This window comes from Apium graveolens, chromosome 7 (assembly GCF_009905375.1).
Source record: "Apium graveolens cultivar Ventura chromosome 7, ASM990537v1, whole genome shotgun sequence".
In the NCBI taxonomy this organism is placed as follows: domain Eukaryota; kingdom Viridiplantae; phylum Streptophyta; class Magnoliopsida; order Apiales; family Apiaceae; genus Apium; species Apium graveolens.
The window spans coordinates 108,136,991-108,161,352 of NC_133653.1; positions in this window are offsets into that span (position 1 = coordinate 108,136,991).

The following is a 24,362-nucleotide window of genomic DNA, read 5'->3' on the forward strand; positions in this document are numbered from 1 at the left end:
ATCAACTGTGAGCTAAATTGTGTATTTACAAGGTATAAATATTGTTATTACTTTATCATCATTTATTCTAAATACTGATCTAGTTATTTCAATATATTTTATATTTTTCATGATATAAATCTTGTTGGCATGATTACTCCTAGACCTTATTTAAGGACTACCTCTAGTTGTATGACCACAGATCACCCTTCTTTAGCCACCTCTTATTTTTGTAGGACAAACTTTTTTAGCCTTTTTCTGTGAGATGTGTGAAAAGATTGAGAGAAAAACAGAATTTAAGTGAGGCAGGATCCTTTCTGGCAAAAGGAGAGGTAGATGAGAGGTAGGATTTAGTAATCCTTGTGAGGAAGCTCTGACTATTAACAGTCATGAGATGTGTGGTGTGAGGAGTAGTGAGACTACTTTAAAAGAATAGAGAGATTAAGGTTTATTTGTTATATGTTTGTAGGTGCTCAGAGTCCTAAAGAAACAGATGCTGAACAGTAGTCTGTTGAACATCAAGAACACTCTGATACACCAAGGGCTATTAATCTCCCTTCAATTTTAGGTACTGATACTTTCTTGCAGTCCATACATTCTTCTATTCCACCACATAGTACAATCCCTATTTTTGTTGAAAACGGTCCGTTTACTCTACTTTACCATCACATGAGGAAATCCCTATTGTTGCTGAAGATGTAGTAGCACAACGGTCCATTAATAAAGTTTCATTCATTTCAGAATCACCACAACATATTACAGAAACTGAGGTTCTGGAAGTAAATCTCGAAGCTCCAAGTCATTTATCTACGATACTTGAAGATGTGGAGTTAACTGCTGAAGGTGTGGAAGCTTCTGAAGCAACTAGATCACATACTGCATAAATTTCTAATTCTATTCTACATGCTGAAGCTGGTGATACAGTTCAGCAATTAGTGCAAAATCCGGTTACTATTGAAGAATCTAATGATGGTGAAGAAGCTAATGTTTCTAATGCTATTATAGATCCTGATGATTATCTTTTTTTCCCTGAAGATATGCATATGCATGTGAGACAACAGAAATTGAAAAAGTTAGATGCTACAAAAGAAAAGGATTATTCTGATAATCTCTAGAATGCTCATTGGAAAGATAACACATATCCTATTTCCAGAACACAAGCTGTTGCACATCTGGAAATAGCAGAACAGTAGGTTACAAATCCTGATATGCTAAATCATATGAAAGCATCAACTTTAGTTGTCAGATCCTTAAACACAGCTCATGAAGCAACTACTACTCAAATTAATCATATTAAAGAATCTTTGATTGCTTCAAAGCTGACTACTCATCAGGAAATTCAGAAACAAATTTCACCAATAGTTTGAAGAAAAACTATAATTGAAGCAGTCAAGCTAGATTGGAAGCTAAACAAGATCAAATTTCTGCTCAACTTACAGAAGTACAGAATTCAATGGAGCTGATTCTTTCTCTACTGCTTGGTGATGATGCCAAAAAGGGGGAGAATATTATTAAATATAAATACAAAAAGTTGTCATTGACAAGTACTGATGCTGAAAATTGTGATGGAGATAATAAGGGGGACAGAAGGATAGCAAAAAGTTGAAGATATTACTGTGACTACAAAAATGCAAAAATCTTCACAAGTCACAACTGTTGCTGATGAAGACCAAGGTATTCTGGAGATAGAAGCTGGTGCTGAAGCAAGTCAATTTCTTCAATCTGTGAAAGACAACTCTGTTCTACAAGGATCTAAATATTTAGTTATTTGATTCTGAGGAGAGTGGAATAATATGTGCAAAAGAAAATCCAAGAGTTGATCTTGAACAACTAAGGCAAATGGAGGAAGACTTCAAGAATTCCATGAAGACATCAAATGCTGATATTGCTATTATTTCTCAAGTACTTTATGAAGATGATCCTTTTAACAAACCAACCAGAAGTGTAGTTATAAGGGAAATCAGTCAAGTAGAAGATTTCAGATCAAAAATTGCAGTAATGTTGACTTGAAGCTTAAAAGAAAAGAAAAGATAGGAGAGAAGTCAAAGTTTTCAAATTCTAAAGACAAAGTTGTTGAAAAGAAGAAGGGCGATTATGGAAGAATTCTGAGCTGAGAAAGTGGAATTAACCTCTGACATTGCTGAAGTTAAAGAAGCAGTTCAGGATGAAGAGTAAAATCTGATATTTACTGAAGCAAGATTGAATATGCATACTTGATTCCTGCATTTAGATAGTTTTGACATCATCAATTGGAACTTGTCCATATTTCCATAATGAACAAGTGGGGGAGATAGTTAGGAGCAATTGATGATATTAAACAAAAACTATCAGAAGCATCGACGGATGATGACTACATCGACGGATGATGATTATATCGACGGATGATGATGATATCGATGGATGTTGATAATCAATGGATAATGATATCAACGGATGATGATGTCAATGGATGATGAAATCAGTATTTGTCACATTAGTTATTCTTTGAGAAGGGAAAGGAAACATGATCTCAAGGCGGTGAAGGACTTTATCTCATAAGCAATTATATAGGTTTCCTTGTTGTTAGTAGAATATGATTCTTTATACATTGATAGTTGTGCACTATATAAAGCACATATTAGGTTCATGCTATAAGCATTGCGACATTGTTATATCTTTCGCATAACCTAGCATCTCTCAAGGATATTTATTCATCATTTCGAGAGAGTACGTTTATAAGTAGTTTTTATTATTTAATATAAAAATTGTTGATTCTGTTGAAGCTTTGTCGAATTGATTGTATTAACTATATTCACCCCCTCTACAGTTGATTAAGGGCCTAACATCCACCAAAATAAGTTATAGTTCCCCATCAAATCCAATTAACTCTGTATCCCTTTTAGTCCATTCAGCTTCAGGACATGGTTCTAGTTACAGTAATAGTTTGATGTTCCTTCATTGACACGTGTTTTTCGTTCTTTAAGACATTCATATACCCTGGATTTGAAGCTCGAATATATAAAAGCATCTTTTTCTTCCATAGATTATACCTCGATTTATAGAACTTAGGCACCTTAATACCATTAAATTTCTAAGTATTCATTTTTCATATCTGAGAAAATTTGCAATATACCATTTCAAATATAGCTACCCAGTCAGTCAACAATACGAAAATCCAATCAAGTCAAAACCAATAATCCAAAATTAAATCTACACCACGAAAGCACTCTCAGTCTCCGTACAACCAAAATCAACTCAAAACTTTCTAATCTAACGGATATGATCTGTATATCGATCATCTATGGATCTGATACCAATTGTTAGGTCCAGAGTTCAATTACAGAGGGGTGAATATAATTTAATAAATTTTATCAAAGTTTAAGCCTCGGAATTAAAACTAAAACGACTAAACACAATATTTGAGGTTATATTCTTGTATTAAGAAAAATAACCACGAGGGTTTGCTTACAACTCCAAATACAAAAGATTTGAAACAACAAATATAAAAAAGAACCGATACAATAAGCTATCAATCTAGGGTTCTCTTTATCACTCAAAGAAACTAAAGATCTTATCAAATAACCTATAGATCTAAAGCTAGTGAATGTAGCTGTGTAAGTCTTTATAGTGTGAGTAAATTTTGGCAGCACTTATCCGTATAAAAACCTTAAAAGAATTAAACCAGCTTTCACAAAAATAATTTTGCAGAGTTTCGTTACTGTATTGCTGGAGAAGACTTCGTGTTCCTTAAATAATCCTGATAGATATATACTGATGTGACTTGACTAGACGACACATTATCTCTCTTGCAGCTACAAGTCGACCCTGTTATGCTAGAGCAAGCCTACTAATCGACCTAGAAGCTTGGAAATCGACAATATATGTAATATCCCGTATTTTTAGAATTATTATAATTATTATTTGAATATGTTTATGTGATTTTCTGATTTGAAAGGAGTAAAATGGTGGATATTTTATTCCTATTTGACGAGTTTGTGTTATTAAATGGTAATGTGCTAATTGTTAAGTGTTATATCGATCCTTGTTAACTTCTGAAAATATTAACTTAAATGTATTATTTTCAAAAGTTCTTTGAAAGCCGATCTAATTGATATCGGTAAATTGAGTTTCTTTTGCAATATCCGGTATATTATGTACTCCCTCAGTCCCTTCCAATTGTTTACATTTCTGAGAAAGTATCCGGCACGCATTTTAAGGTGCATAAAAAGTATAGTTATGTAACTTATTTTTATAAATTTCTTTTTCTGAATAAAAGTTGAATGCTTTAATTTTTATTCAGAAAAAACAAAATTGTAAAAAAAATTACAAAACTATACTTTATATGCACCTTAAAATGCGTGTCGGAGACTCTCTAAAAAATGTAAACAATTGAAAGGGACGGAGGGAGTAATTATTTTTATCAATAAATTATTATTATGTGAGTAGTATATAGATTTTGGTGAATTATCTGAAGATTGATATTTATATTTGGGTATTTATATGTGATAAAGTGTTAGTATTTTGATTTTTATTATGTCCAGAATAAATTATAGATAATTATGGTATTTTTCTGGTAATTTTTAGATTGTTATATGATTTTATAAGGATTGATAGATTTTTTAAAATATTTTCTTAGTAATTATAAAACTATTTTATAAAGCCGGGAATTGTCCAACTTCAGCCGTTTTTGTGTTTTTACAACCCGGAACTCTTCGTAAAACTCCTTCCTAACCTAATTTGATTATTCTGAGCATTTTCTGTGTTTTGACTTTTTCGATCCGGAGTACGATTTGACCCGTACGAGTCCCGACGCAAAATTTTCGATACGATAATCATTTCGGTAGATCAATAAAACCCGTATTCTCGAGAGACGGGATATTTTTACATTATTTTCTCATATGGTGTTTTATAAGAAGCTCGGTTTTAATAATTATCCAAATCTGGTATTAAATTGTATCATTTTTATAGTTACTTAGCGGCTAAGTAACCTATTTTTGGATCCGATATATAAGTGAAATTCAGTATTAAATTTCAGAATGTTTCAAAAATCATGAAACTCATATTTTTCTTAAGTTTTGAATATTTAGAGAATTTTAAAATTATTTCAGAAAATTTTTGGGATTAAATTCACCCGCACGTATGTTCGTTAAATCGTAAAATGCGGGTATAGCGCGCGAGTCAAAAATATTTTTAAAAATTATGAAAATGTTATTTTATTAGCTTTTAAATATTCTGGAAATTGTAGAAGTATTTCGGTAATTTTTCGAGTTAGTTTCACTCGCAAGCTTGTTCGTTAAATCACGAAATGCGGGTTTGATGTTAAATCCAAAATTGTTTTAAAAATTATGAAAATTTTATTTTATTAGCTTTCAAATATTCCAGGAATTTTAAAATTATTTTGATAATTTTTAAATAAATTTTCACCCGTAAATTATATCATTAATAAATTAAAATATGAGTCAGAAATTAGCCTACAATGTAATATCCGGTACATAGCGTGTAATTATTTTTATTGATAAATAATTATTATGTGATAATATTGTGATTTTTAGTGAATTATCTGATGATTGGTGTTGTTATGTGAATGTTTATATGTGGTAAAGTATAAGTATGTTAATTTTATTATGACCAGAATAAAATATAGATAATTAAGGTATTTTTTTGGTAATTTTGGAGTGTTATATGATTTTATATTTATTTATGAATTTATTAATTATTTTCTGAATAATTACAAAACTATTTTCTAAAGCCGGGAATCGTCCAACCTCAACCGTTTTTACGTTTTTACAACTCGAAACTCTTCTGAAACCTCCTTCCTAACCTAATCTGGTAATTCTGGACATTTTCCATGTTTTCACTTTTTCGATCCGGATTACGGTTTGACATGTGCGCGGCCCGGCACAAAATTTTCGATACGATAACCCTTTTTGATACCATTATCTTCGTACAAAACATTTTATAAAAAGCCTGGTTTTGATGATTATCCAAAACTTTTTGATGTTTATCCAAAACAGGATAATGTTTATCCAAAACGTTATCCGATCGGATCGTTTTTGCAATTACTTAGCGGCTAAGCAACGTATTTATCAATCTAACACGATCCAAAATGTACCAATATTCCGTAATTATAAATAGCCCTTTTTTTATTTCATTTTACTCGTATAATCATAGTCAGACAGTAAAAACCAGTAAAATACAGAGAAAACCCTAATTAAACGTTGCGTTCGTCATAATCAAACTAACAAACGAAGTCGTAATCGAACTCCGATTCAAGCGTGCAATATATCAAATCGAATCTCTTGAAAAACTCTTTCTGAATCAATCATCTGTTTTTGTGCAGAAATCAAGGTATTTATCTTATTTAATTAATTTATTTCGAATTAATTATGAATTAAATTATGAAAATTTGTTCTTGATGTTGTTGATGTGATTTGATGGCATAATCATGTAGATCTTTTCTTCTTGTCAATTTGGTATATTATATGTCAAAAATAGAGTTCAATAACATGTAGAAAATGATTTTTGATTCTGGAAAATTAAAATTAGGGTTTTAATGGTTTGAATGTTCATCATTCAAATTTGGGGTTTTTATTTCTGGTAAACCTGGGATTGGTTGAAGGATATCAGTAGAATACTCGAATCTCAAGCTTTAATTTCGTACAAATATTATTGAAATTGGTTTTGAATTCGTCGATTTCACCCATCACCGGAAAAGCTCGAACTCCGGTTTGATTTCAATTGGAGTTCGTGTTTTCACCGGTTTTGAGTTGTATTGATGTTGTTAATATTGACTGAACTAGCAAGGAGAGTCAGTAATACGTCTTTGGATGTTAATTCGACTCAACGAAAACGTTTTTGTCCGCCGGATTTTGGAACCGGCCGCCTTGTTCTTCAGATTATGGGTGACCCGATCGGGTCAATTTCGACCTGGGGTTTGACCCAGTTTTGATCCCCTGAAACCCATTTGCAAAATCTAATTTCTGTTTCTGAATTTCTTTTATTTAAAAATTATTTTAAAATTCTATTTTAATTTCTAAAAATTCATTTTAAATTCTAAAAATCAATATTTAATTCTGAAAAATTATTTTTAAATTGAAATTAAATCTAAATTATTTATTTAATTAATTTTAGTTAATAATTAATTATTTAATTAGTCAATTAACTTAAATATTAATTGATTAATTAATTTAATTAGTTATTAGTTAATTTTAATTGATTTAATAATTAGATTTAATTATTTATTTTTGATTTAAAAATTTTGAAAAATAGTTTCGAGCTTTAAAATATTATTTTAAATTATTTTCAAAACTCGATAATTATTATAAAATTATTTTAAAGTTAGATTCGGGTGTTCGAACCCTATTATTTAATTATAAAATGATTCGGAGGCCCATTTTAATTCCAAAAAATATTCAAAAATTCGTATTTAATATCTGGAAAATCATTTTAATCCCGAATCTTCTTTGGAAAATAATTTTGATCGAATATCTTGCGTGCTATGTGCTACGTGCTATCTAATTGATGTGTTATATGCCTATGTGGTTATTGTTTGACGGGTTTTGCTGTTACTTTCAATCCGTAAATCGTATTTGGGTAAAACGAAGGGTAGATAAAAGTTTATGACGTCTATGTGACGATTAGAATGATATGAGATTGAGTATTGATAGATACTTGTGATGCCTAGCAGAGTAAGTGAGGCATAGAAAAAGAAAGTCAGTGATCCGTAAATAGAATTGAAGCGTAGAAAGAGAAGGCAAGTGATTGATGAATATAAGCAAGGCATAGAAAAAGAAGGAAAGTGATTGATGAGTAAAACTGTTAGATGAGTACAAGTAAAGTTGGAAATCATCTATGATAAGGAAAGTACTTCTGAACCTTTCTTCAAGATATATTGCAAATATTTTCGAACTTTCTCATAACATGTTGCTAGTATTCAAAATAACTCATGTTTTATATTGCAAGCGCTTTAAACTATTCAACCTTGAACCCTGATCATATCATTGAACTTGAGCTATAAGCCTTATTTCTTGTAAACCACCAACGGTTGATTTTTCATATATTAAACCATACAAATATGATACTGCTCTACAAATTCATACCCACCATAAATAAAATACTGAACCAGAATTCCTTAAAAATGATATATCATTATCTACCCTGTGTCATCAAACATCTATAACGTGCTTTATCATTGAACCATTGTTCATCAGATACTTGATTTTTCATCAAGCTTGAAGCCGTTCTTCATATTTACACCTTGATATACCCTGGTGTTACCTGTGAAATGTTTTATGCTCTAAGATAAATGCTTTATCGATGTTAAACATGAATTTGTTTTTATTGAACTGTAATGGTTATCATATTGAATTATTTTAGAATTGGATGGTTTTATAAATGTGGACCAGATTCGTGGTCGGGCCAGATTCGTGGTCATGATAGGCTAATACGTGCCTTGGATCCAGTATAGAGAGCAAAGCTGGGAGCCTTGCTCGGGGTTAGTGCGTGACTGATCAGCAGCCTAACCTTAGTTTTTAAAAATGAAAGTGAATATCCAATTCTAATCATTACATATCCAGAAACTTGATTCTTCTGAATCATTTCAATTGGTGATTGTTCAACCTCAGTTATTGTTATTATGACTTGCTGAGCTAGTTAGCTCACTCTTGCAAACCTTTTTATGTTTTCAACAGTTGAAAAGGAAATTGTTGGTAACGAGGATTCCCAGTCCAGTGTGCGAGCTAGGATTCCAGGTTAAGTTAGATCGAGCTAACAAGAGATTTATATTGTAGATGAGTTATGCGAGATTGTAAGAATGATATCATTATCATTTATAAGTTGAACTAGTTGGGATTTGGTACGATGTAATAAAAGTTAAGGTTGTGGCTTGTTTTCATACTTTAACATGTTGCGATCCGTGGTTGTATAAAGAAGTGTCAATTTCTATAATATTTTATATACAGGTTTATATTTGTGTGTGTGTTGTGAGCCCCAAACTTTTGACCCGGGTTTGGAGGGCGTCACATGTAGTGCAGGAGGACACGTGTCTACAGAACACGTGCCCTGTGGTTGGTTATGCGCGTGTCATGGTTGATTAAAAAAACAAACAAGCATACACAAAACACAACAGACTGTAATCCCATGTCTCTCTCTCCCGCCAGTTTCTCTGTCTCTCTTCCCGTATAATTATATAGTTTTAACTTTCAAAAATTCATATCTCCCAAACCGTACATCCAAATTCAATTATTATATATAAACGATCAGCGCTTCGATACCTACGTATAGGTATATATATTGCAAGGTTTTGAGAAGAAAATTTGCCGAGCATATTTTCCGTTTTAATTTATTTTCGTGGCGTAGAAAAAGAGTTTGGAGGCGGTGATTACTCCACATGGCGTTTCAACATGTATATGTCTATGGCTATTAATTGCGGATTTTTCTCGAGATATTTTCCAAACATCAGATATTCTCTTCGGGGTGATCAGAATTTATTTTGGGTAAGGATTTCGAGATTCCGCTTTCGTACTTGAATATATTATAGCATGTTAGTGTTTATATATTTATTTCATAATTTTTAGAAGTTGTTGTAGAAGTCACTTTTGGCCGTGTTTTTCGTTTCTAGCGTGTTTATACGTGCAAATATAAATTAGTGTGTATTTTAAATTTATAAATTTTATTAGAATATAGTTGGATTGTGTTATTTATGATTGATTTTGAGGGGTTATGAACCGGGGAAAAGTCTGTTTTACAAAGACGTTATTTCAAAAAAATTATAAAATATTTATTTCAATTTCAAATTAGTATCTTTTATTATTTTCAAAAATCATAATTTGATTCAATTATTTATAATTTGTTTTGAATAATTATTTATTCATTTAATTAATTGATTAATTCATTTTAATCAATTAATTTTATTTATAAATAGTTTAATGAAGTGTAATTATTTATAATTTGAGCCAAATAATATTCTTAAATTATTTTTAGCTTTTAAAAATTATATTTGGGTATTTAAAAATCAATTAATATTATTATTAATTGATTTATTCTTGTTTTATTCGTAATAAATAAACCGTTTTCCCGTTTAATACGAAACGAACGTGTCTAGACTTAGAAAAATATTCCGATTTCATTAAAAATACTTTCGAGACCCAAATCCTTTTGTTTCGGAAGGTCGCTTATTTTGCAAGTTAATTCTGAGTCGCATATTTACCAAAAAGACGTATTTTGACCCGATTTCAGTTTTAAACGTACCGAGTCGAACCTTTTGACGAATCGAGGCATGTGTTATATGAATTATGTGATACATGGATTATGTGTTTATATATTATGTGAATTACGTACGTATGTGAGTCATAATTCTTGTGTTTGACTGATATAAATCTGTGCGGGTTATTGTATGGGTAGTAGATATGGTTTTGAAGCGCAGTTCGTTGAGTAAATATCGTTTAGACGATTAAAGTTGTATTATTTAATTATGGATGCGGATCGCTCGAGTTGATCGGGACAAGACGATTAGATAAAGAGTGAAATGGAATGGTGTTGGTTATCAAGCTTCTAGCAATCGCAGGAGCAATATATCAGTAAATTATCATAATAAAAATACAGCGAGGTCATGTAATGCCGGACTGAGATAATTGTGATATTACGAGTGTGACTAACTGCAAAAAACCAAAGGTAAGTATCCCTATCTTCACTTATCGTTCAAGTGATGTCTATTTTGAACCCTATTATGCAAGTTTTCTACGTTATTCTAATTCTAGAATAGTTCAATGTTTTTCATATCCAACTGCTTATGATTATGCAAGTATTGCTTTCCCTATTCTCAGTTCTGAATAGATAAATGTTTTACATATCACTGAATTAAATGTTTATCATGCAAGTACTCTTCTGATATTCTATGTTCGGAATAGTTAAGTGTTTTTACTTATCAAAATTAGTGGATTTATAAATATTTTGGATTTTGAGAAAAATGATTTGGTTGCAAGTATTCATGCCCAAGTGAATGGGGGAATAAAAAATATTATAAGGGTGTCGATTATTATGACCCCTTTCAATAAAATATTTTAATATTGGATGGTTGCGTAAGAGGCCGTGGCGGCGGTCCAGCGGAGAGTTAGGTATTATACAGGATATAATACCTTTTTTGGCCAATATGTGCCTTGGGTACCCCTTTGTTTAGTTGGCTATGCTTCGGCATACCGGCGTTGCTCCGCGGATGATCACCGGCGGCAACACACCGTTGTTCGAGGATTCCAATCTAAATTATTATATTGCTTTTGATAATCTTATAAGGAATGATTTATCACATGTTTTTGTTTGGAATAAAAGGTAAAATGCAGTTTTGATTCAGTTTCTGCTTGATGTGGATATCTAATTTGTTATTAATAGGGATGGAAATCGGGTCGGTTGAAACGGGTTTAGCAAAAACCAAACCCGAACCCGATTATTTTTTCCAAACCCGAACCCGAACATGGGTTCGGTTCGAGTTCGGTTCGGGTTCGGGTTTGTATATCACTATCAAATTACACCTTAATTTGCACAAACTCTAGTGAAAAATTACTAGGATATGATTTGAGCAAAGTGCTCATAAATATGACGATATTGAAATTTTTGGGGTTGAATTAGAGGGTTCAGAGAAGACAGTGGATTATACCTCTATAAATAAAATTGTTAATGAAATAATTGACCTTTAGTATACTTGTATTAAACATGCTTGCTAAAAACATATTTAAATAACTTTAATGTAGGTTTACCTTGGTTCACGTTGTTTGCAGGCTATTGCGTGAGCCCGTACGGTTTACCCAGTATGCACCCGCAGGGTAGCGGCTGCGGGTTACCTACGATAAAAAAATGTATAATCTTTTAGTATGAATATTAGTAATATATTATATATTATATTATATTACTACTTATAAAATATAAATTATTATTTATATATTAACACGGGTTTCGGATCGTGTTCGGGTTCGGATGGGAACGGAACGGGTTCGGAACGGTATGCCTGAAACCCAAATCCAAACCCGAAATATTCGGGTTCGGTAAAACCCGATCGGATTGGTACAGATCGGGTATCAATCGGTTCGGTACAAATTGTCATCCCTGGTTGTTAAATATCAAAGGTGTTATTAGTATAGATGATTGTTGTTGACTTCGGTATGGGATGTTGTGAGCATTAAAGTTCGTATTGATATCTAATTTGATATGACAATAAAATGAGTATTAATGTCAAGAGTTCGGTTTTGAATAAAGTTTATAATTTAGTCCAAAATCATTGTTTCATGCTATTGTTGTTTACGATAATTTTATAAACACTGTTTTACAAGTTTTATTCTCGTCAAGTTTTAAAGTATTGCTGAAATATTTCGCTCAAGAATATCAAAAGAGTTTTGAATACAATTAAGGAACCAACTTTGGGGTTCCTTATTCAAAATTTATTTTGGTTTAGCAACCATGATTTTAAATGTTCTGCGCTATTGCAGATGTCGGTTTTATATCAAACGACCATATATATGCTATAATGATCTTGTTGAGCATTTCTTTCGCTCATACTTGCCTGTTTTTAAATTTAACCTCCAGTGAGGATTAGCTTGCGCTATTTAGCTACATAATTCGAGGAAGTAAAGAGGAAGTTTTTGGAAAGTGGTTGGTCCAGGGTTTGCGGACTAGCGTAAGTTCTATTATTTAAAGTTGTTATATTATATTATATTATAGTTGTGTATTATATAGTTGGGACTAGTATACTTCTTTTTGAAGTTATACTAGCGGGTTTAGTTTTTGAGTTGTAAATTATTGAAAAGAGTTTTTAAAGAAAGTGAAACATTTATTTGTGGAAATTGGATATCTTGTTTCTAGAACTATAATTTTAAAAGATCTTGGATTAATTAGGGTCATAGATGCTAAATCTTATGTTCGCATTTGTTTATTGATTAAATAGGTTGTTTTGGATTGAGATTTCATTGTAACGACCAAATCCCCTGACCCCGGATTTGAGAGCGTTACAATATATCTCCCAATGACTACAAATCAACTTTATTATTACATTTAAGCTAAAAATTGACTAGATGGGTCCACCAAAATGCTATAAGTCAACATCCTTCTTGCTTGAAAACCTAGAAATCGACAATACAAAATGCTAGAAATTGACCTTACAAGAGAAGATAGCTTATTAGTCGACCTTGGTTGCTTGAAAGTCGACAATACAAGTATTCACTATGCTGGAAATCGACCATAAGGTGAAGTGAATTTTTGATGTGACTTGACATGTCCTAGAAACCTATAAGTTGACGATATAATTTTTTGGAATCTACTAATCGACCACATGCTCAGGAGAACCTACAATTCGACCAAGTTCACTTCCATTGGTTTCTAAAAATTGATAATACAAGCTATGGACTTGTACTTGGGCTATTTTCAAGCTTTTAACTCATTCATGTATGCCTTGAGCTGTAGTCTTCTGTATCTTCAATTCTTCAGTCTTCCGGTCTTCATAATTAAACCATTTAACATTAACCTTGATCATAAATACGACTTGATAGTATTCCTACGAATAACACTTAGTTTTTCTTCATGAATCACTGACGTCTAGTGCACTTAGTCTGGTTCACAGATGACTAGTTCCGTTCTCAGGTCTTCATATTATAACTATGCAATCCATTGTTAAGACTTCTGTAATATATATTCAGCTTCACTTGGAATCCTTCAGGTCTTCATACCAACCCTAAAAACTACTTCGAATGGCTTCAACCTTATTCCACCATTTTCTCAACATATTGATGAACTTTTCTGATGTCTTCTTCACTACAGCTACCAAGATCATTATGTATATGTTGAGTTATCCAAACCAGTATTGTTGAGTTGGACATTCTGCTTCAAAGTTCCTCAACATAAGTGACTTAGAAGCTGAAGTTGCCTTCCCAGATATCATCCCGATCTTATATTCTCAAACTATTGACTTTACTAAGATTATATAATATATTGATAGGCCTTTAAAATTAATGTGTTATAGGACTTCACAATTTCAAAAATAATCTTCATGGGCCTATGAAAAAGCAATAATTTTTTTTGAATAGTGTAGATAGCACGTGAGTGCAACAAGAATTAACGAAATTCTTTTAGCATTTTCACTTTATCAGCTCTATTATTAATTTTCACAATTTGCTAATCATTTATGGATGGTACATGATTCATTTATGGATGATGATAAATCTGAGGCTGGTTTCTTAGGAACATTCGTAATGACCGCCTAAGATCTTTCGCCTTCACCAGGATTGATAGATAATGTTGCCTTATCCTTGGTTGGATGTCCGAGATTGTGTTATGTATTTATTCGAGTGTTCAGATTAAATTTCAACAGAAGCTATTTTAATTTGTAAGGTTTTTATTTTGGAAAATAATGTTAATATTGGCACATTTTATCCATTAAGGTTATGCAATGCAGATAGGGGCAGAATTAGTGGTGTGCATTATGCTTATATGTTTTTATTAATACAACTATAGGTCTTAGATAGTTCAGATGAAGAGAGTGATGTGACGAACATATCTGACGATGAAGGCGATATTGAGGTTGATGGTGCAGAAGGAGGCAGGTCTGATGGAAGATGGAGAAGACAAAGAAAGAGATTTTGAAGGCTCTACCCGTGAGGATGATTAAACCTTAATATCGTTAAACACTTTATATTTTATTAAGTATCTTCAAATATTTTAGACTTGAATTGATTTTGGTTGTGGATGTTATCAGAATTTATGCTATTCTTTTATCATTATGGTGAATCCGATCAAGTAGGGACATAGTTGCCGGAAATTTTGCATTTGTCTTGTTAGATATTTTGTGAAGTATTTTAAATTAGTTGGAGAAATTGTGGTAGTATCCGACAACTATGTCCGAAAATAATACTTTTGTTTGGATATGTAAATTGTTGGTTGATTGTGAATTTGCCTTCAATTATTTGTTGTTTGATTATTTATTATTGGATAATGTCTAATTATTTTGATAATCTTGGTGAAATGTACAACTGTTTATAATCGGAAATGATAAAAAGAATTGATATTTTTTCCAAAAAACAATTAAATCCTACCACACAAGCTACCCAAATGACCATTCCAAATCCAGAAAATTGATGAATATAGTAGGTTTTAGTTAGTATGAATTGAAAACATTGGTGAGAAATGCCAATTTTCTTTCCTTCTGGCCTAAAACCTACCCTTTCTCAATGAAAACCTACCAATTTTAGTAGGAAATACACAATCAAACCCTACCAATTATTGCAGGAAAAATACCTTGACTAGGTCAAGCCCAAGTGGCAGGCCATATAGATGGGTCCCACGATACTTGGCAAGCCAACTCAGTCACTTTGGCCTATATTTTTGTGACGTTGCAGCTGACGTGGCTACCCATATGGCACACCACATAGACAACCAATTGGAAAATGGGGGGCCATTTGAGAGACGACCACCAATTCCTACCAAGGAGCAATTCCCACCTGAGCAACTCCTACTAAGCCACTTGGTTGGAATTGACTCCATTTCCTAAAAGATTTGGGCATTTTCCTACCAAAAGAAAAGACCATTTTTCTTGTAATGATTTTTCATGTTTGTTATAATCAAAATGACTCGCTCAATTTTATTATTTTATTTTTCAAATCTTAATTGTAGAAACTAAATTATGTAAAACATATGACACAAAATTTCTATAAATAAATACATATTTGTATAGTACTCAAAATATTAGTACATCATAATCATATATATTCAATAGTTTATAATAGTCTACTTAGTTGGTCAGTAGTAGGTTGTCCTTTTTTAAGCCCTAGTAATTTCTATGTTGTAAGTGGTTAAATTTCTTGAATTTGTTTACTTCCCTTTAAAAGCATGTTTGCTTTTGTACTCTTCTCCATAGATATTTCCACCCGTTATCTAATCTATACTCTTTATTAAAAAAGAAAAAGAAAACCCCCTTTAATGGTATGGCATGCAATGTATATTGCGATATGCCACTAAAATATAAAAAAATAATAATATAATAATAATAATAATAATAACAATAATAATAATAATAGTGAAGTTATATACTAGGAATAATTAACTAGAAGTTGAGAATAAAATATATATTAGGAATTTATTAACTTTTCAGAATGAAAGTCGAGAATATTATATTATTTACGAAAATTTCAAATTAATTAACTTAATTAATTAAAATAATAAGAATAATAGTGGTGAAAGTTATACACTGAGAGTCTACTAACTAAAAGTCGAGAATAAAATATGAGAATTTTTACTCTTTATTAATAAGGAAAGACGGTGTAACACGATGTTACTAAAGTAATAGAAGTTATATACTATGAGTCTATTATACTTGTTAGGTCACACAACACTGTAGAAGGGGGTTAAATACAGTGTTTATACAATCAAATCGATTTAACACAAGTATGTAACAAAGATCAAGTATATTGAATAAACTCTGTTACAATATGAATTGTTGTTCTCTCTCAGTGATGAACAAATATCACTAAGAGCTGCTAGGTTACAGTGTATAATCTTCTCGATAATGATAACACATATAGTGTAAACCCTAAGTCTGTGTTTATTTAGTACACAGTTACAAGATAACTTCTAATTGATATGGAATTTAATTATATCTCCTAAAATATATTAATCAGATATCTTCTACAAGTCTTTCAGTCTTCTAACTCTTTTCATGCATATCTTCTTTTGTTTTAGTCTCGATCTTCTACTGTAAATCAGCTTCCTTCCTTATATGAAAGTCTTCCCGCACTTAAATTCCGATATGACCTTAAGTTATGATATTAAGTTCTGACTTCCAACAAGTCCTGATTTCAGTAAGACCTGATATGTCCTGTTTGTTAAGATCTGAAAACTAAAAATGAATCATATTAGACATGACATCTCAAATATATCTAACAATCTCCCCCAACTTGTAAATTATGCAAAATATACAAGTTAATAGATTTGATGATGTCAAAAACATTTAAGTACAAATGAAAATAAGAGTTTAACTATATAACTAACTACAACTTACAGTCCTTGTAGCTTTTACCAATCTCACTGAGTCAATCTGAATCCATAATGATTCTTAACAAAGCTTGATATCAGCTTTTCTTCTTTAATCCTCAGGACTTGAGAGAGTGTAGTCTTGACTTGCTTCATCTCTTCATTATGACTTCCAATCTGGTAGATTGTAGTCCTTAAAGCAGAGATATGGTTTCTTTCTAAACCATCATTCAGTCTTATTACCCTAGGATGAGAAGAATCTTCATTGTAGCACAGACATTTCTCATTCAGTAAACTTCAAGCTTAGCAGAATCCTTCTTCATTGGAGTTTCACTTCCATCATCTTCAACAATATTAGGAATGAATTATGTAATTCTTGAACCAGAAATTCTTGCTTTATCTCTAATGGTAATTCCAATAGTCATGAAATTAGATAACAATATTGGAAAAATGTAATTCTAGCTCTGTCTTTTGCTTCTCTGGCTTTCAATCCAACAGTCATGAAATTAGATAACAATTGGCTTTTCTTTGGATCTGATGGTTTAACATTTTTCCACAGAAGTTTCTTTTTGTTAGCTACTTCCATCTTGTCTAAATCAACTTGAGCACTGTCAGAGGTTGATGTCTTGATGACCTTGTCAGAACTTGTTGATTCTGTTATAGCTTATAGTTCTTCACTCTGAATAACTTGAGCCTTGTCAGAGGTTGTCTTTGATTCTTCAGAAATCTTCTTTCTTTTCAGAGTTTGGAAATCTTCATCTTCAGCAAGAATATCATCAGTAACTTGAACCAGTTTGTACACAGGTTTTATCAGGATTTGAGGAATTTTCATCTCATGTGGCTTTGTTGGTTCATCAACTTTTCTCTTTCCTTTGTCTTTGGGATCAATCTCAGATTGTGATCTTGTTTTGGGCTTTGATGCCTCAGTATGTGACTTCTCCTTAATCACAATGCCTTTTACCTTAGGCCTTGGAGGTTTCTTTGCAACAGAAGCTTTTGGCTTTAGATTTTTCTTTTCAGCTTTAAATCTAGCTTCTTTCTCCTTGAAATTTTCTAAATCCATTCCTGGATTATGCTTCAGAAATAATCTTCTAGCAATTTCCTCATCAAGTGTCTGAATCTTGGGATCCTTGTAGTAGATAATAGTCTGCTTTCCCTTGAGCTTCAGAGTTTGCATAAACCTTTGAGAATCTTGACTTCCACCTTGTATCAGAACATCAGGCTTTGTCATCCGACTTTGCTCATCAGAACTTGATATCAGATTTTGAGTTTCAGTACTTGCTATCAGATTTTGAGTTTGAGCAGCTTTAGAACTTGTCTTCTTTTGAATAGAAGATTTGATTGCATCAGTAATTAGATTCCTTGAAGAAACCTTGCTGCTGTGCTCTTTACCTTGAACTTGACCTCTACCCTTGCTAAGGTTTCCCTGGTCATCAGCTTCATCATCTTTCTTCTTCAGTATTTGATCATTAGAGCATTTGGATTTAACTATCTTCTCCCCCTTTTTGGCATCATCTGATAGTAGGAGTGAGAGAAGAAGTTTAACTGAAGATTGGATCTCATCTAATTGAGCCTATTGAGAAGCTTGATTAGCCAGGACCCCAAAGATTTGGGCCTGTTGCTTCTCCAGAGCTTTCTCAATTGCTTCTACTTTCTCAAGTGTAGGTCTGATAATCCTTGTCTTGTCAATCTTGATTTGCATATCTAGCTTGTTAAATGATTCTTGTAGTGTATCAGCCTTTACTTGAGTTTGAGAGTGGATACCTTGAAGGTTCTTGGTAGATAGAGCAGTGATCTTGAGCTATGTCTTGATATCAGAATTCATCATCAGCTCATCAGCTTTAGCAATGTGCTCTGTTAGAACTTTAGAGCTTGGAATGAAATCATAATCTTTCAACTTCTTGGTCCACTCTATTCCTCTATGAGTTTCATCCCAAGGTATAGGAGCATCCTGTTCAACAAATTTCTTGACCAATGCTTCCTTTCCAAGTACAGGAGCTGGAGTATGAACAGAAACACTGTCTTCAGAACTTGAAGAAGACTCAATATGTTCTGACAACACTAGAGTGTTCGAAGCAACTGGAGATTCAGGAATGACTTTATCTGGATTCTGAGCATCAAAATTTATCTCCAGAATAGGTGTTGTTGGAGTAGATGGTATCTCAACATCATCATTTAAAATTGGAGAATGAGTTGGAGATGTCTGAGCTGCTGTAGGAGCTTCCAAATATAGAATAGTAGGAGTGTGCAACCTGTTGATGTCAATTTCAGGATTTTAGCCTGAATCTTCAACTGTAATATCTTCATGAAGAGGAGAGACTGAAGGTGTAACCACTGTATCAGGAACAGTATCTTGGGCTATAGCTGGAGGTGGTAGAGATTCAATCATAATTGGATTTGAGATCAGAGATTCCTGATCCCTTTTCTCACCTTCTTCAGTATTCTCTGATGGAGGCTTAGCTAAATGCCTCTTAGCCCTTATTTTCTTTAATCTCCTTGCAAATGAAGGAGTTGCTTTATCATCAGAGTTTACAGTTCTCTTTCTCTTTAAGGTATCAGAACCTTCAGCTACAGTTGCTTTATGAGAATCCACAGTTTCAGCTTCAACTGTCACAGGTTCTGATGCATGAACCTGTGCTTCCTCCTCCTCATCATCAGACTCATCCCTTAGAAGCATCCTTATTCTCTTTATTGAAGATTTAGGAACAGATTGAGCCCTTTTTGGCCTGGAAGATGAAGATCTGATGGTATGTGCTGATGGTTGAGGTTGAGATGATTGTTTTGGTTTGAAATATGTCCTGGTGGAGGGTTGAGTTGGTTGAGGTTGAGAAGTTTGAGGTGTTTGTGTAGTGGTGGTAGGTGCTGATGGAGGTTGGGTTGGTTGTACATCAGTATATATGGAGGTGTATGTGGCTGGATCAGAGTTTACTAAAAATTGTTTGACTGAAATTGGAATTTGGAGGGGTCTCAAAACATTTTTCTTATTCTCAGTGGATAATAAGTCAGTGAAAGCTCTCTTAGCTAGCTTAAATGGTGAGATCAACTCACTGGCAAGTTGTGGTGCATCAGAGCAACAAAAACTGTATAAAAGCTGACAGAATCTAGCAAAATAGACTATATTTCTGTCTTCTGTCATTCTATCACCAATAAAACCTAGTACAACACTAGCATTGTCAAAATGAGATTGAGTAATTAGAGCATACCCAATTTGCTGACTGAGGATAGGAATGACATCAAAATTTGAACACTTGTTTGCAAAGGTTCTTATGATGCAGTCGAAGAAGAAACTCCATTCCCTCCTTATGTTCGGTCTCTTCAACTGGCTCAGCTTTTCCAATGTCTTTTCATACCCCAGACTGGCCATCATTTGTTGAAGAGCTGGCTCCTCAACTGTTGAATAATTGCAGTTTTCTCGCAGGTGGAGTGTTTGTCGAACTGTGGCCACAGTCACCACATGTTCATCCTCCCCAGTTGTGAAAATCAGACTTAGGGACCCATTTTCTCCACCATCATCATACATACTTGACCTCCAAAACTCCAACACTTGAGTCCCTGAGATAGCTTCAGGTTGAGTCAAAGCATAGCCTATCTCACTGTAAGCAAGGAAATCCTGGATGAAATGAAGATCTGTTGGGGCTTCATCCTTGCTCAGAATAGCTAAGTAATTGTTAGGAACAAACTTAGCTCCATTGAAAATCAAATCTTTTGGTGCCATTTCTGTTAAAAATCAAGTGAGAAAAAGAGTGTTTGCAAGGTGTTTGATAAATTGCCTGTATGAAAAAGAGCTTCAGAGAATATTAGTGGGTGAGAGAAAATAAGAGAGATAAGAGAATGAGAGAAGTAAGTAAAATATTGTAAAATCTTTTAACTTTCTTATTTATACAACCCACATGAAGTATTGCTGACAGTTTATACCTGGCAATATGTGAACAGTCAATAGTTAAAGCAGGAGTTCGTAGGCACGGGAAATAAGTAATAATTATTGTGCATATGCAGTTTTTCAAGACAAACACGTTTACCACTAACCCAAATGATTATGGCTATTTTTATCTCACCTAATTATATTCTGATTAAATATGACCATTATAGTATTTGTCATAAATAAGTCAAGTAAATAAATAATGCCACGTAAGCATCAGAGTTTCCATCAGGATTTAATATCAGAACTTGACTATTATAAGATTTTAACAGTCACCAGAACATGGCTTCTGTACTCAAAAAGTGAATGTCTATTTCCGTGATTCTTCATACAAATACTGACTTGTTTCTTCAGAGTTTAATCATCAGAACTTCCATCAGAACTTGTCCTCAGAATTTATGCAAATGACACTAAACTGTTTTTCAAAAACAACTTAATCACCACAGTAATTTTCATCATTCATATGGAGTGAGAGTGTGTGTATTTAGCAGAATACCAGATAAAGATTAAAGTCTGATAAACTTGAGTACATCTTAGAAATAAGGCATAACTAAGAAAAATACTTAAAATCTGTCATTAATAACGAAGTCTACTATAGGATAAATTTGGGCATGAGTCCACCTCAACTTTTTGTTCTCATTTTATGCATCTTTTAGAATTTTTTTTCACAGTGGCTCCTCAGTGTAATGAGTTACAACTGTTTATCAGAATTTATGCTATTATCAGAGTATTTCTCCAGTAATCAGAGAATGTGAAAAGTCACCAAGAAAAATTTATTTGCTTTTCTAATGCATATAACTTAATACCAGCAATGCATTTGGGTCTTCCCTTCCACATATTTACTCTAGATCTCAAATGAGTACCTGACTTTAATTTTCTTTTCTTTTCTTTTCTTCAGATAAGTGAGGCTTATCAGCATTTAGTTCATCCTTAAGATTTACTGACATCAGAATTTGACAGATAAGAAGCAAGAATCTAGTTTGTGACTTAGTAATAAGATACACAAAGTAAATTTGACTAAGCTCAATATCAGAAGTTGCTTGTGTTAATGAATTTCCACATAAACAACTAATTCAAACATGGGATTTCAAGTATGTTAAAGACTATTAGGCCATCATATAACACAGTTATCCTCATTGGATTGAATAGTTACAGAACATTCAAATCACTATCATAGTATATAGATCCACATCAGATAACAATCAGCATTTAACGTATTACAATTTAAGTACATATTATATGAAGATAAGACAATCTGTAAACACTAATCATAAAGTCTGATGCATTAGAACAACAACTAAACAGATTTAGAGAAAGAACCTGAAACTATTCCAAACAGTCTTGTAAAAGTAACTTCACATAGTGGTTTTGTGAAGATATCTGCTAGTTGTTGATCTGTTGGAACAAAATGCAATTCCACTGTACATTCCATCACATGTTCCCTTATGAAATGGTACCTAATGCTGATGTGCTTTGTCATTGAGTGTTGAACTGGATTACCTGTCATAGCAATAACACTTTAATTATCACAGTAAATAGGTATTTTAGAAAATTCTAACCCATAATCCAGTAACTGATTCTTCATTCAAAGAATCTATGCACAACAGCTTCCTGTAGCAATATATTTTGCTTCTGCAGTTGATGTGGAAATTGATTTCTGTTTCTTGCTAAACCAAGAAACTAATCTGCCTCCAAGAAATTGGCAGCTTCCACTAGTGCTTTTCCTGTCTATTTTGCATCCTGCAAAATCTGCATCTGAGTAACCTATTAGCTTAAAATCTTATACTCTAGGATACCACAATCCTAGATCAGCTGTACCCTTGAGGTACTTGAAATTTTTTTTCACAGCTATTAGATGAGGTTCTCTTGGATCAGCCTGAAATCTTGCACAAAGACAGGTAGCATACATGATATCAGGTCTACTTGCAGTTAAATAAAGTAAAAAACCAATTATACCTCTGTAGTTAGTAATATCTACTGATGAACCAATATCTTTATCTAACTTGGTTGCAGTGGCCATGGGAGTGGATGCAGTTGAACAGTCTTGCATTCCAAATTTCTTGAGTAAATTTCTGGTGTACTTGGATTGACAGATAAAAGTACCTTTTTCATTTTTCTTGACTTGAAGTCCCAGAAAATAGCTAAGTCCTCCCATCATACTCATTTGATATCTTGACTGCATTAGTTTCGCAAACCTTTCACAGAGTTTGGCATTTGTAGAACCAAATATGATATCATCAACATATATCTGTACCAAAAGTAAGTCATTTACATGGTTGAGGTAGAACAGTGTTTTATCAATTGTAACTCTGTGAAATACACTTTCCAGAAGAAATTGAGCTAAAGTCTCATACCATGCTCTTGGAGCTTGCTTAAGCCCATAAAGTGTTGTATCTAATCTGTAGACATGATTTGGAAAATTTGGATCTTCAAATCCTGGAGGTTGTTCAACATATACCTCTTCTTCCAATTCTCCATTGAGAAAAGCACTTTTCATATCCATTTGAAAGAGTTTAAACTTTTTGTGAGCAGCATAAGCCAAAAAGATTCTTATGGCTTCCAATCTAGCAACTGGTGCAAATATTTCATCATAATCAATACCCTCCTGTTGAGAGTAGCCTTTAGCAACCAGCCTTGCTTTGTTCCTTGTAATTATGCCATCACTGTCAGTTTTATTTCTGAACACCCATTTTGTGCCAACAATGGATCTGTTATTTGGTCTTGGCACTAGGGTCTAGACTTTATTTCTTTCAAATTCATTTAATTCTTTCTGCATTGCTTGCACCCAATCAGCATCTTGAAGAGCTTCTTCCACCTTATTTGGTTCAGTTTGAGATAGAAAAGAATGATATAGACATTCATTTGATGTTGCAGTTCTAGTTCTGACACCTGCTTTAGGATCTCCAATTATTAAGTCAGGTGTATGTGATTTGGTCCACTTGCATATGGAAGTTGATTTCTAGAACTGGATCCTCCCCCATGATCCATGTTGTCTTCATCAGCATTTTCTAATGCTCCCCCTGTAGTTATGCTCTTTGAGACTTCAGAATTTGAGTTAGATTCTTCAGGATTTGAAGAATCAGAGTTTCCAGAATTATCAGAATTTGGCTCATCAGAACTTGATGAATCAGAACTTGAAGAGCCAGTGACAGGTTCTGATGCTTGTTGAGAGTCTTGAATTGTGGTAGGATCTTCAGCTTGCTCCCCCTGGACAAGTGCATTTTCCTTTGGAGTTGTTACCACAGTTTCAATAACATCAGAACTTAACCCATCAGAACTTACAGGATCAGAGTTTAAGTCATCAGAATTTACAGTAACAGAGTTTAAATCTTCATTTTCAAATCTCAGCTGATCATGATCATTGAAATCTTCAAGTCCAGTAATCTTCTTATCATCAAAATATACATTGATAGATTCCATAACAACCCTTGTTCTTAAATTGTAGTCACTGAAGGCTTTTGTGGAAAGTGGATATCCAACA